General features: G+C 44.6%; 1 long non-coding RNA gene across 4 annotated transcripts in view; it reads right to left on the bottom strand.

The window, feature by feature from the left end:
- Positions 1-1,439: 1,439 nt before the first annotated feature.
- Positions 1,440-13,231, bottom strand: part of LOC138421199 (uncharacterized) — a 58,539-nt gene continuing 46,747 nt past the window's right edge. For 3 of the 4 annotated variants that reach the window (XR_011249432.1, XR_011249433.1, XR_011249431.1), the window contains exons 2-3: positions 5,513-5,674; positions 1,440-3,658 (exon numbers count right to left, since the gene is read on the bottom strand). This is a non-coding gene — a long non-coding RNA (uncharacterized lncRNA). Of the gene's footprint in view, positions 3,659-5,512; positions 5,675-9,725; positions 9,813-13,231 lie in introns of those variants that run through there. The other variant, XR_011249430.1, reaches the window with a different exon arrangement.

Below are 13,231 nucleotides of genomic sequence, written 5' to 3'. Positions count from 1 at the left end.
GGAGAGAGGAGGGGAGGGAGAGAGCGCGAGCGAGAGAGAGCCTTAAAATTTTATTTTATTGAAGTATGGTTAATTTACAGGTTTCCCTGGTAGCTCAGCTGGTAAAGAATCCACCTGCAATGCAGGAGACCCCAGTTTGATTTCTGGGTTGGGAACATCTGGAGAAGGGATAGGTTACCCACTCCAGGTAGCCTATTATTACATTCTTTTCCTATGGTTTATCACAGGATATTGAATACAGCTCCCTATCTATACAATAGACCTTGTTGTTTATCCAGCCTGTGTGTTGGGTTGGCCAAAATTTTCATTCTGGTTTTCCTATAAGATACTATGGAAAAACCCAAACAAACCTTTTGGCCAGCCCAATATAATACTGCATCTGCTCATCCCAACCTCCCATCCATCTCTCCCCCTCCTCCCTCCCGCTTGGTAACCCCAGGTCTGTTCTCTATGTCTGTGAGTCTGCTGCTGTCTCATAGGTTCATTTGTGTCCTATTTTAGAGTCCTAGACATAGATTTACTTACATAAATGAACAAGTGTGATGGTTAATTTTATGTGTCATCCTGACTGGGCTAAGGGATGCCTAGCCAACAGGTAAAACGTTATTTCTGAGTGTGTCTGTGAAGGTGTTCTGGAAGAGATTTGCATCTGAACAGGAACCCTGAGTAAAGAAGATCGTCCTCTCCAATGTGATGGGCTCTTCCAATCCACTGAGGGTATGAATGGACCAAAAAGGCAGAAGAAGGGCCAGTTTTCCTGGACATCCTTCTTTTCCTGCCCCTGGACATCAGTGCTCCTGGCTCTCGGGCCTTCAGTCTCGGGCCGAGTTACACCACCAGCTTTCCTGGGTCTCCAGCCTCTTGGCTTGCTTCTGTTGTCATTTGGGCCAATTCCTATAATAAATCTCCATTTATGTATATAATCTCTCCTATTGGTTATGTTTCTCTGGATAACCCTGACTAGTACAAGTATAAACAAGGACACTGTATCTTTGGTCACATTCCTTCAATGATTTTTTTTCCTATAATAGTAAAAGTAAATACCTATAAAGCCTTGAATAGCTTTCAGACAGCCTTAAATAGCTTTCAGACTTTTTGGACCCCGAATCACTTTATACTCTTAAAACTTATTGATGATCCTCAAAATTTTTGTTTTTTTGTGAGTTGTGTCTATTGATATTTAATATGCATGCATGGTCAATCGCTTCAGTCATGTCTGATTCTTTGCGATCCTATGGACTGTAGCTCACCAAGCTCCTCTGTCCATGGCATTCTCCAGGCAAGAATGCTGGAGTGGGTTGCCATGTCCTCCTCCAGGGTATCTTCCTGACCCAGGAATTGAACCCATGTCTCCTGAATCTCCTGCATTGCAGGCAGATTCCTTACCACTGAGCCAGCTGGGAAGTCCAATATTTAATATATTAAAAGATAAGACTGAGGAAAATTTACATAGCTATTTATTGATTCACTTAAAAACCATTTAAAAAGAGACATTTCATGTTAACAAAATTAAAATACATTTATGAAAACTGTTTTCCAAAAGCAAAATATATATGGTGAGCTGAGAGGCATTGTTTTTCAAATCTGCAGATCTCTATAACGTCTGGCTTCAGAGTAAATAGCTGGATTCTCGTATCTGTTTCTGCATTTGATCTGATGCAATAGAGCTCCAATTCATATAGCTTCTGGAAAACCACTGTGTATACTTGTGTGAGAAGGAGAGTGGAAAAGGCAAATAATATAGTAAAATTATCATCATCATTATTACTAAAATAGTTTTGAACTCACGGATCCCACGGAAGGGTTTCAAGCATCTAAGACCAGCTACATAATTTGCAGGCAAATGGGAGGAGTCTCTTGTTCAAAAGTTATTTAGAATTTCAAGACAGCCACAACACAGCTTTAAACGGAGCACCAGCCCTTCTGAGCAGGGGGCCCTGTGTGACAGGGCCTGAGGGCAACTTCAAAGGTCCCTGGACCACACTTTGAGAGTGGCTACTGCAGAATACTGCCTGCATCTTGCATCAGGTTGCTGACTTGGGGCCATGAGTATAGGCCGAAACGCTGCAGAGGTAGCAGTCTGCTTCTGTGTGTGTGTGTGTGTGTGTGTGTGTGTGTGTGTGGTTTGAGCTGCTGGATCACCAGGCATAAGTGTTTTTAATCAATAACACATCCATAGCAAGATAGAAGTATCACTTGTGAAGGTTTACCCCCGGGTGCCTTCCACATAACCCAGCCTTTTACACAAATACACACACACACACACACACACACACACACCTCTAGCTAAAAGGTTGCACCCCTTGTGTTCCAAATGGCTGCACACCAGATATTCATCACGGTTTCCTGTTTTGTGTTTTTATTGTGGTTACGGGCTTCTATCAGCCAAGCTGATATCTGTGGTCCCCATTTTCCTGTTTGGTGCCTAAAACATAGTGGGCACTCTATGCTTTTGCTGAGCTGAATTTTATAGTTCTGGTAGCTGGGGGGAAATTCTACTTATTAAATGCTGTTAACAACTGATGGTTGGCAACATAAATACAGCGATTGTCCCGCCTTCCTGAGAACCAGGCTCTTGGGGCGATAAGCAACCCCATGACTAATGGGTGGACTCACGCATTTGAGTGACAGCAACACAGCATTTTCTAGCAACGAGTTGGCAATATTTCTTGAAGTTCCTGAGGCTAAGATAAGTACATGGTTAATAAAGGAGCAAAGTTTCCATGGTGTTTAGAAGGATGCCCTTAGAATCCTGGTAACAAACAAGTCAATTTCAATGAACATTACGTGTGTGCACACGCAAAGTCACTTCAGTCATGTCCAACTCTTTGCAACCCCACGGACCGCAGCCCGCCAGGCTCCTCTGCTCATGAGATTCTCCAGGTAAGAATACTTGGCAGGGTTGCCATGCTCTCCTCCGGGAGATCTGACTGGCCCAGAGATTGAGCCCACATCTCTTATGTCTCCTGCACTGGCAGGCGGGTTCTTTACCACTAACGTCACCTAGGAAGCCCAGTGAACATTACACAGCTTTATAAATATAATACAGAGCAGTTTACAATTCTGGTCAAATCACCTCTCTCTCCAGCACAGAAGAAAGGGACTGTGACCTCTCTCTCACTCAGACAAAAAATGACACAATAGAGGTATTAATCCTCCACCTAAAATAGACCTTCTTCTACTCATATTAAAAGTGAGCACTGCGGCAAGTGCAAAGGACCCAGGATCTTGAATTCAAATCTACCACTTTACAGGACGGGGAAATTGAGACTCAGAGATAAGAAGTGACTTTCTTAAAGAATTTTTCATACAAGTTTACTTATTTACTTTTGGCTGTGCTGGGTCTTCGTTGCTGCTGCGTTTCTCTACTTGTGGTGAGCAGGGGCTGCTTTCCAGTTGTGGTGTGCAGGCGTCTCATTGCAGGGCCTCCTCTTGCTGCGGAGCATGGGCTCCAGGGCACACAGGCTCCGCAGTTGCAGTTCGCGGGCGCAGTGGCTGTGGATCCTGGGCTCTGGAGCACGGGCTCAGTAGTCGTGGGCTACAGGCTTAGTTGCTCGGAGGCATGTGCGATTCTTCTGGATCAGGGATTGAGCCCGTGTCTTCTGTACTGACAGGCAGATTCTTTGCCGCGGAGTCACCAGGGAAGCCTAAGAAAAGACTGTTTCGCCCAAGATCACAGAGCTGTTTATTAGCAGCTGTGGGACATACACCCAATTCTACAAAAAGATAATGGATCATACACACCAGGGCTTTTAGGACAGTGTGGGTCCAGATTACTGAAAGTTTAACCACTGCTTCATCTAGGATCATTAACAAGTAAAGCCCAAAACATTTCTTTCAAATACAGCTGGACATCAAACCCTCCACTAGTGCCCTGAGCACCATCCCTTCCCTGACATTCATTTGAAACACCTTTGCTTCATTTCCAGCATCTTTATCCTCTTCTATTCCATCAGCCCCCTTTCCTTTCCTCCAACATGCATTCGTTGCCTTGGGGAGAAGGAAAAGAAAGCCTTACCATGGCTAGCTGCTCCGTGTAGCTGTAATTCTATTTCTTTCTTGGTTGTTACTGTGAAACCCCTGGAAGTGATCTATAACCAGGGCCTCCCTTTTCTCACCTCCCTTGACTCCCTTAGCCCTTGCAGTCTGGCTATCATCCCAGCGCTTTACAGAAACCACCCACTCAAGGGTCAATGATGTGCTTGTCCTAAATCAAATGGCTTTGACTTGGTCATAATTCTCCTTGACGTCAATGACTGTGCTTCCCTAATAGTGATAGTCATCGTGATAATACGAAGCTTTTATACTTCAAAAGTAGGTCAGGTCTTAAAAAGCCATTTGTAAGTTCAGTGGTTAAAAGGACTTTGGAGCCAGACTGCCTACTTCATCTCTTGCTTGCACAACTGACTAGCTGGATCCCATGTGTCTCAGCTAAACTGGAAGCATAACAGTACCCAGCTCACAGAGTTGGGGTGAAAGTCCATGAGCTATATTCAGAACACTGTGTGCCACATACTACATGCTCAGCAAGCATGAGTTGCTGTTGTTAGTATAATATTTGTAAATCTAAGAAGATTGAGAAGAGTTTAAGCTTGCAATGTCTGTTCACATATCCACCAGACGGAAGGGTTAGTCGGCAGTCTGACATTCCTATTTCTCCTTGCTGCTCTCATACATCTCTCAGGCATATTTCTTTAAAATAGATTAATTTGGAAATCTATCGAGGCAATTGACAGTCCATCTCCAGATGGTCTCCATAAGTATCTTAGCAGTCTATAGGATCCATACCCCAGTCACCCAAGGTTCTGTCTAATGAGGAAGAGATTCAAATGAGCTTTAACGCATCACCCATAGCTTGCAATAGAATTCTCCAAGCGGCTCTTTCCACTTTCTGCGAACAGGAATGTATAAGCCCTCGCATTTTCCAAAGCCTAGCCTACTCCTAAATTTGCATGAGGTTTCTAGGGCTGACAGTCTGCTCTGGCCTCCTAGTAGGAATTTTTTTTCCATTTTGGTTTTCTTTTTTTTTTTTCTTGCCTCAGGCTGATAACTGTAGAATACATGAGCTCAACATTTTCCAAATACAATACGATGCCTTCTTCGTTCGACACGATGACGATATGATGATGACAAAGATGGAAGGAATTTCTTGAATGCTTACTATGTGCCCAGCTCAATTCTCAGCACTTTATATGCCTCATTGTCCCGTGTTCTCACTTCACCTCAAATGCACATGCACAATTCTTTTTCTCACTTTCAGTTTAAAAAAATGACCTCTACTTTCATTTCCATTATGAGCAAATCTCTCAGTAACATGCTCAATGCTCTCCCCGCTTTTGCACATACAGGAAATTAAGGATTTAGTAATAAATCAAAAGACACCTCAAAACAAAGCAACATCCAACTAGCAAGCCATAAATAAAGGACAATCAAAAGACTGAAGCTGAAGTAACTACCCCAAAGACTCCCTCCTGTCTTTGGTGGCGGTGGATACATCATGTCCAGAACTTACCTTTGTTCCTAAGTATAAAATAAGCTGAACGATGATTAGAGAAGCTTCAGTAGGACTGTTGAGCGTTTACCAGGTCCCAGGCTCTGCACTCAGAGCTTTAGAAGTATTATCTTCTTGAATCTTCAAAACAGTCATGAGCTGAGTATTGTTAGTGTCTCCATTCTACAGATAAGGAAACTGAGGTTAAGAAGGTTATTTGCCCAAGTCATATTAGGCCAAGATTCAGACACAGGTGCATCTGCCTTCAAAGCCTACGTTCTCAGCAGCTCAGTTCCTATGCTGACTTCTGTAGCAGTATGTTCTCCGAGTTTTCCCAGAGAGAGAAAAAGATATGTGACTGCCAGTGTCCTTTCTGCCTTCTCTCTTTTCTCCCATTCCCTTTGGGACCGGACGAGAGCATTTCAGTTCAGTTCAGTTCAGTCGCTCAGTCTCGCTAACCTAGACTAGAAACATTTTAAAGTCATCTCATTCATCCCTGTGTGTCTAAAAACTTCCGTAACTCCTGGCATATAGTACATAGACAGTATATACTGGTCTGGATAAATGAACAAAATACCTTTCTAAAGGTGTTGGAAAAAAAAGTAATCATTGTATTCTCAAGGAATGATCTTAGAGCTTCAGGTTTTAACAGTTTATGAGTTTGAGCCCATGCAACGATGGAGCTCATTATAAGCACATTGATAGAAGGCACAGGTTCTCAAACTCGGGTGATTTTGTACCCCCACCACCACCACGCCAGGAACATTTAGCAGAGTCGGAAACATTTTTAATCCTCATGACTCGGGGTTGGGGGAGGGATGCCAGTGGCACCTAGTGACAAGGATGCCATTAAATACCCTCCAGTACACAGGAAAGTCACCAAAATTAAGAGCTAAGTGTCAATACTGCTGAGGCTGAGAAACCAATCTAGGGGTTTGTTCTTTCTGAAGCTGGAGTCCTGGAGGCTGAGGCGGGGCAGGGACGTATAAGCCCTCTGTTTATCCAAGTGCCAAGCACTGTAATCCAGGGTCACCCTCTTATTTGAATGGGAGGAATGGGGAAAAGGAACAGCTTGAGGATCCAGAGATGTAACTCCTGGTCCTGAAACGTACAGCTAACACGATTTAGTGCTACAGAAAAGGGCTGGGCTCAACTTTTCATCTGCAAAAGGGGTGTGGATAGAGGGGACCTCTTTTAGTTCTTAAGCCCCCTAGTTTTAACAAATTTTGAAAGCTGAAGTTTTCTTTTTGTTAATTTATCTTTCTGATTTCACATCCAATCCCAAGTCAAGTTTTACGTTTGCTTTTGAGACACTCCTGCAACTGCCTCGTTTCACTCCTCTGCACCACCTCTTCCCCACCACACACATTCTCTTCTACCTCATTGTCACCACCTGGATTGCAGGATGAAATTCCTAATCGACCTCCTTCTCTCCAGGCTAAACCCTCAGGAGATGCAGGAGCTCGACCTGGATGCCCCGTATCCCCTAATATGTGACATAAGGCATCTTTTCTCCCCTCTTCATTCTCTCTCCACCTTCCCTGGAGAACAGCCAATGCTTCAGAATACCTCTTCATGGAAGTTTCCCCCAAGTCAGCAGAACTGCATTTTTTGCTCGCACTCTAGTAATCCTTTCTGTCTAAAAGCAGGGCACACATTTCTCCTGAGAAAGTGCCCTCCTGGTATAAGGAGGAAAAGAACATTCTTATTACCCGAGATGGGGAGTTGAGATGGAAATGAGCTTGCACAAATAAACATTATTCAAATAACCCGTATTTATTATAAATTAATTTTTATATGTTATATATATAATTTATTATCAAAATTTATAAAATAACCCAATTTAATTAATGAAATTAAAAGACACTTACTCCTTGGAAGGAAAGTTATGACCAACCTAGACAGCATATTCAAAAGCAGAGACATTACTTTGTCAACAAAGGTCCGTCTAGTCAAGGCTATGGTTTTTCCAGTGGTCATGTATGGATGTGAGAGTTGGACTATAAAGAAAGCTGAGCACCGAAGAATTGATGCTTTTGAACTGTGGTGATGGAGAATTCTCTTGAGAGTCCCTTGGACTGCAAGGAGATCCAACCAGTCCATCCTAAAGGAGATCAGTCCTTGGTGTTCATTGGAAGGACCGACGTTGAAGCTGAAACTCCGATACTTTGGCCACCTGATGCAAAGAGCTGACTCATTGGAAAAGACCCTGATGCTGGGAAAGACTGAGGGCAGGAGGAGAAGGGGGTGACAGAGGATGAGATGGTTGGATGGCATCACTGACTCAATGGACATGGGTTTGGGTGGACTCCAGGAGTTGGTGATGGACAGGGAGGCCTAGCGTGCTGCGATTCATGGGGTCGCAGAATCGGACACGACTGAGTGACTGAACTGAACTGAACTGAACTGAAGCCCCCAGAGATTTCTACTTCTTTCACATACAAATATTGATATAAAATAAAATGCGTCTGCTTTTCTCCTGTTACTCCGTCATCCGTCAGCTTAATTCACAGTCCTGACTCAGAATCTAAGAGCATAGAGGAAAAGATTTTCCTTCTCTGAAAACGCAAAATTATTAAGACTACTGTGCTGTGCTAAGTCACTTTAGTCATGTCCGACTCTTTATGATTCCCATGAACTATGGCCCGCCCCGCTTCTCTGTCCAGGGGTTTTCCAGGCAAGAATACTGGAGGGGGTTGCCATTTCCTCCTCCAGGAGATCTTCCCAACTCAGGGACTCTCCTGCATTGACCGGCAGGTTCTCTACCACTAGTGCCACCTGGGAAGTCCCACAGCTACTTCCACACGATGAGCACATTTATGGGCATTGACCATTGCTCCAATGGCAGGGGAGTGAGGAGTGGACTCATCTTTGTTTAGAAAAACACAGTGATGAGTCTTTAGGTATAAAAAGTTATCCAATTCAGACTGTAATGAAGAAGCGGAAATAAAGGGAGCTAAAAGTGTCCTCTAAAATAAAGTAACAAGAACTCTCCATTTTTCCCTTGAAGTCTGAGCCACAGAGATATTGGAAAGGCTCAGGAATTATATAACATAAGAAAATGAAAGCAGTTCATCAGGGTAAGGGCGACTGGGACACCCAGCAACATAGAAACTAACCAGATCAACAACAGAGATGACCTAGATACTGTGGTAGTTGTTTAATAACTGATTATCTACTGGTTACCATGTGCCAGGGGCTCCCCAGGTAGTGCTAGTGGTAAAGAACTGCCCCCAGGGCAGGAGACGTAAGAGCCGGAGGTTCCACTCCCTGGTTTGGGAAGATTCCCTGGAGGAGGGCATGGCAACCCGCTCCAGTACTCTTGCCTGGAGAATCCCATGGACAGAGGAGCCTGGAGGGCTACGGTCCATAGGGCCATAAAGAGTTGGACACGACCGAAGAGACTTAGCAGGCACACACCATGTGTCAGGCATGTTTCTAAGCACCTTACAAGTATTCAGTCAAGGAATCCTCACAACAATCCCATTAGTATTGTTTATTATCACTATTTTATAGATGAGGATGCTGAGGCAGAGAAGTTAAGTGATTTACTTCGGATTCCACAGCTGGCAGGGGCCACAGCTGACATTTGAACCAGGGCAGTCTGACATGAAGATCTGTTCTTTTAATTGACTGTATTGCAGATACACGTGTTTGCTCTGTAACTCTGTTAGCTCAGAAAAAATCTGGGAAGTTAAAATGAGAGAGAACAAAATCTATTCTCTTTAGCCTGGGAGCTCAGCGGTGCAGAGCTGAAACCCCCAGCAGCAGTGAAGATGGGCTAGAGGCAATGGAGGAAAAGCAGGTGGCAGGAGGTCAAAGCCAGAGATGCCGCTGGGCTGTCTGCTTTGCTGATTCCTCTGTAGGGAAGGCTGGAGAAAGGAGTGGCAACCCACTCCAGTGTTCTTGCCTGGAGAATCCCATGGACCCAGGAGCCTGGCAGGCTACAGTCCATGGGATGGGAAAGAGTCAGACATGACTGAGTGACTAGGCAACCTGTAGGGTAGGGTAGGTCTCACAATCCTTTCTCTGGTTATTAAAGGAAAGAGTGTGTCCAGTTCCATCTGGGCCACCCCAAGATGTCCTAAATCAAGTTCAAAAAATGATAGGCTTTTAAAAAGCGACAAGCTAAATTTGCCATCCACCAGAAAACAAAGGAAGCTGTACCCACCCACCCCCACCCCTGCAACACACACACACACACCCCAACTCCCACCAGGAGGTCCCTCCTCACCCCTCCCTTCCTCAGGAGCAGGAGCTGGAGAGCTCCCAGGACGGTGTCGTGGTTTGGGTGGCGGGACAGGGGCCCCTTGCCGTAGAGTGTGGGCATCACGGGATTCCGGAGAAAGAACAGAAGGCCCCTTGCCTTCCTTCCCCTGAACAATCGACCAGAAGGAAGTCGGGACACTCAGCGCTTGGATTTTCCCCGCAGGAAACCCGGGCCTTGCAGGGCCTCCCGCTTCCCCTCCCCCACCGCCCGGGTACAGCTCCACGTGAGCCCCCGGCTCCTTCGCTAAACAGAAAGGGCGGGGTACAATCCATAATTTGTCTTGCTATTTTAACCTTGTTGCTTCTAGAAATAACACTTTCTTAAATCTAAATTCATCAGAGAGGGGTACTAAATAATACTACATATTTACTCTGAGCCTACTGGGTGCTGATACTGAGCCCTAACAAAATAGGAAAGAGTCAGCCTCTTCATATATGGATACATGGGTGGTACCTCATTACTCCAGCTGCTTAATCACTTTCCTGAACTTCACTTTTCATCAGTAGGGTGGGAACACAGATACATAACTTAGAGCGGTGCTGTGATATTACATTTAAATTCTGTGTGAAGGTATCTAGCACCGTATCTGACACACAGCAGTCTCCTTGAATTTAGCATCAATGATTAGTTTTCAATTCATCTTTTTTTATAGTTATTCACTTGAAAATACATAAGACAAAGTCCCTGATCTCCAAGATCTCACTTTCGGTTGTGACACGTCCATTCAACTACCAGCCCACACCACAGTGCCCAGAAGTCTTGGAAAGGGAGCTACTGTGTGGTCAGAAGAAACAAGACTTTAATTGGTTGAAGGAGGAGCAGGATTTGGGTATCATGTCACCTTTCATTTGCATCCTGCCTTTTACACTCCCAGTGTAAAAGGGTCTTTCATACCTCATCTGCCTGAATAGATGGGGACAGCAGGTGCCAAGAAGTCTTTTTATAGGTGAGAAAACAGTTCCAGAGAAAGAATACAACCACGCCAAGACCAGTGTGATATTGTCAAAGACTGGGAGGTGAAAAGTTAACCAAAAGTTAACACAGTCAAGAGTAAACCGAAAGAGTCCTCTGGCAGTTGGGTAACAACCCCAGTGATGACTATCATGACAGCAATCTATTAATATCTACTAAGCACTTATTCATTGTGCCAGGGGTCACAGAAAGCGTTAAATTTGGCTCGTTTGGTTCTCATAATCAGTCTATGAAATACGGGGTGGTATTATTATTAATTTTCTCTCTCTTACAGAGGAAAAATTAAGGCTTCCAGAGGTTCAGAAACTTGGCCCAAGGTTGCTGGGCTAGCTGCTACCCCAGGTCTGTCCACCCCAGAGTTCAGGCCCTGAGCTCAGGCCCATAGAAGTTCTGCTGGGACCAGCTTGTTCTAGACTATTTTAGACAGGGGCCATGTAAGGATCACTTAGTCTGATCCTATCCAGTACCCCCAGTGGCTGGACTGTTCCCTGCTTAACAGGAGGTGATGGGTCACCGTGGCTCAGGCACAGACTCTGAGGCTCCGTGAGCGGATGGGTCTCCTCTCCACATCCACCCCCAGGCATGCTCTCTCTGCTTCGGGCTCAGCAGACTCTGCTCCTCTCATAGGAACTCCCTTGACCTTCACCTTCCCAGCCTCTGTCCTCCGCGATCACCTAGTTTGCTCATGTGTGTCTAACAGCCCAGCACCCCAGGCTAGAAAGAGAGCCCTGACTTGACTGGTACAAAGAGGAGTGAGACTGACCCTCTATCATAAAATCATGCTTTTGTAAGCAGCTTTTGCAGGAAAGAGCTCTCAGCAGGAGGCACCCTTTGGTCTTGTCACTAACTTTAATCTGTGCACCCCCATGCTCCACTCACCTCCAGTCCTAGCACCCCTTTCAGACCTTTTGATCACACAGTAGGTAATTAATAGGTGACCAGATCTCTTCCCCTGCTCCCCCTTCGGTAATCTAGTGAACAAACTCTGTGAACAAGAAACCTTTTAAAGAAAAAAAATCACAAGAAATCAACAAGCCTGCACACAGTAGTTGGATCTGAGCTCCAACTCAATGATTAATTGAGATTGTTTTCCTTTTTCCCTTTAAAAACTTTCATGACCAAGCAGAATCATTGGAGATGGTTTTAGGGGGACACTGAGCCCACGGTCTCCCCACATTGCTGGGATTGTGATTAAAAGCAACTTTCCTTTCTGCTAACATTTCCCTCTCTCTCTCTTCATTGAGTTTTGAGCAGTGAGCAGCCAGCTGGACCTGATTTGGTAGTGCTTTCATTATCATTGTCTCAAACTGAGTTACTTTTTTTCTTTTCTTTTCTGGTTTTTGGTTTTGTTTGTTGGTTGGCTTACCAATTACTGATTTCTCTGCAGCTTGTGGCTAACTAAAACTTCCTTCAATAAAGTCACAAATGTCTCACTATACAGAAGGCACTCCCATACAGCTGAGAATTCCCAATGCTTAGTTATGTCATTTGAGGAGTTCAAAAAAGAAATTACAAAAAAAGCAATGCATGTGTTCCATCTCAAATCACACAAAACAGAAATGAATAAAGAAAAGTGAATAACCTCCTTGCTCCCCATTCTACGTTTTTTTCTGCCCAAGGTACCCAACATTAACAGCTTGCTGCTGCTGCTGCTAAGTTACTTCAGTCGTGTCTGATTCTGTGTGATCCCATTGACAGCAGCCCCCCAGGCTCCCCCGTCCCTGGGATTCTCCAGGCAAGAACACTGGAGTGGGTTGCCATTTCCTTCTCCAATGCATGAAAGTGAAAAGTGAAAGGGAAGTCGCTCAGTCGTGTCCAACTCTTAGCGATCCCATGGACTGCAGCCTACCAGGCTCCTCCATCCATGGGATTTCCAGGCAAGAGTACTGGAGTGGGGTGCCATTGCCTTCTCCATTTAACAGCTTGGACCTATCTTTATAAAATATATACATACTATTCAAGGGGGATCGAACCCAGATCTCCCACATTGTGGGCAGATTCTTTACCAGCTGAGCCACTAAGGAAGCCCAAGAATACTGGAGTGGGTAGCCTATCCTTTCTCCAGTGAATCTTCCTGACCCAGGAATCAAACTGGGGTCTCACGCACTGCAGGCAGATTCTTTACCAGCTGAGCTACCAGGGAAGCCCCAAAAAGATCACACTCTATGCCAAATGTCAGAAAACTACGGTCTGCAGACTAATCTGATCCACTGCCTGGTTTTGTAAATAAAGTTTTATTAGAACATAACCAAGTCTATTTATTTACATATTGGGCATAGCTGCTTTTGCACTACAATGGCAGGGCTTAAAATATTCGCTATTTAGCCCATTTCCGAAAACATTTGCCCATTTCTGCCCTATATATGACATTCCCAAAATTTGCCCATTTCTGCCCTGTATGTGACATTCCAATCCATATTGTCACAAAGTATCATGGCCACCTCTTAGGTCATACCAGAGGATCTAACATTCTTTTTAAAGCTATTTAATGTTTCATA

Source organism: Ovis canadensis, chromosome 15 (assembly GCF_042477335.2).
Source record: "Ovis canadensis isolate MfBH-ARS-UI-01 breed Bighorn chromosome 15, ARS-UI_OviCan_v2, whole genome shotgun sequence".
In the NCBI taxonomy this organism is placed as follows: Eukaryota; Metazoa; Chordata; class Mammalia; order Artiodactyla; family Bovidae; genus Ovis; species Ovis canadensis.
Note: the sequence above shows the minus strand (reverse complement) of the source record. Positions and strands in the feature narration are given on the sequence as shown.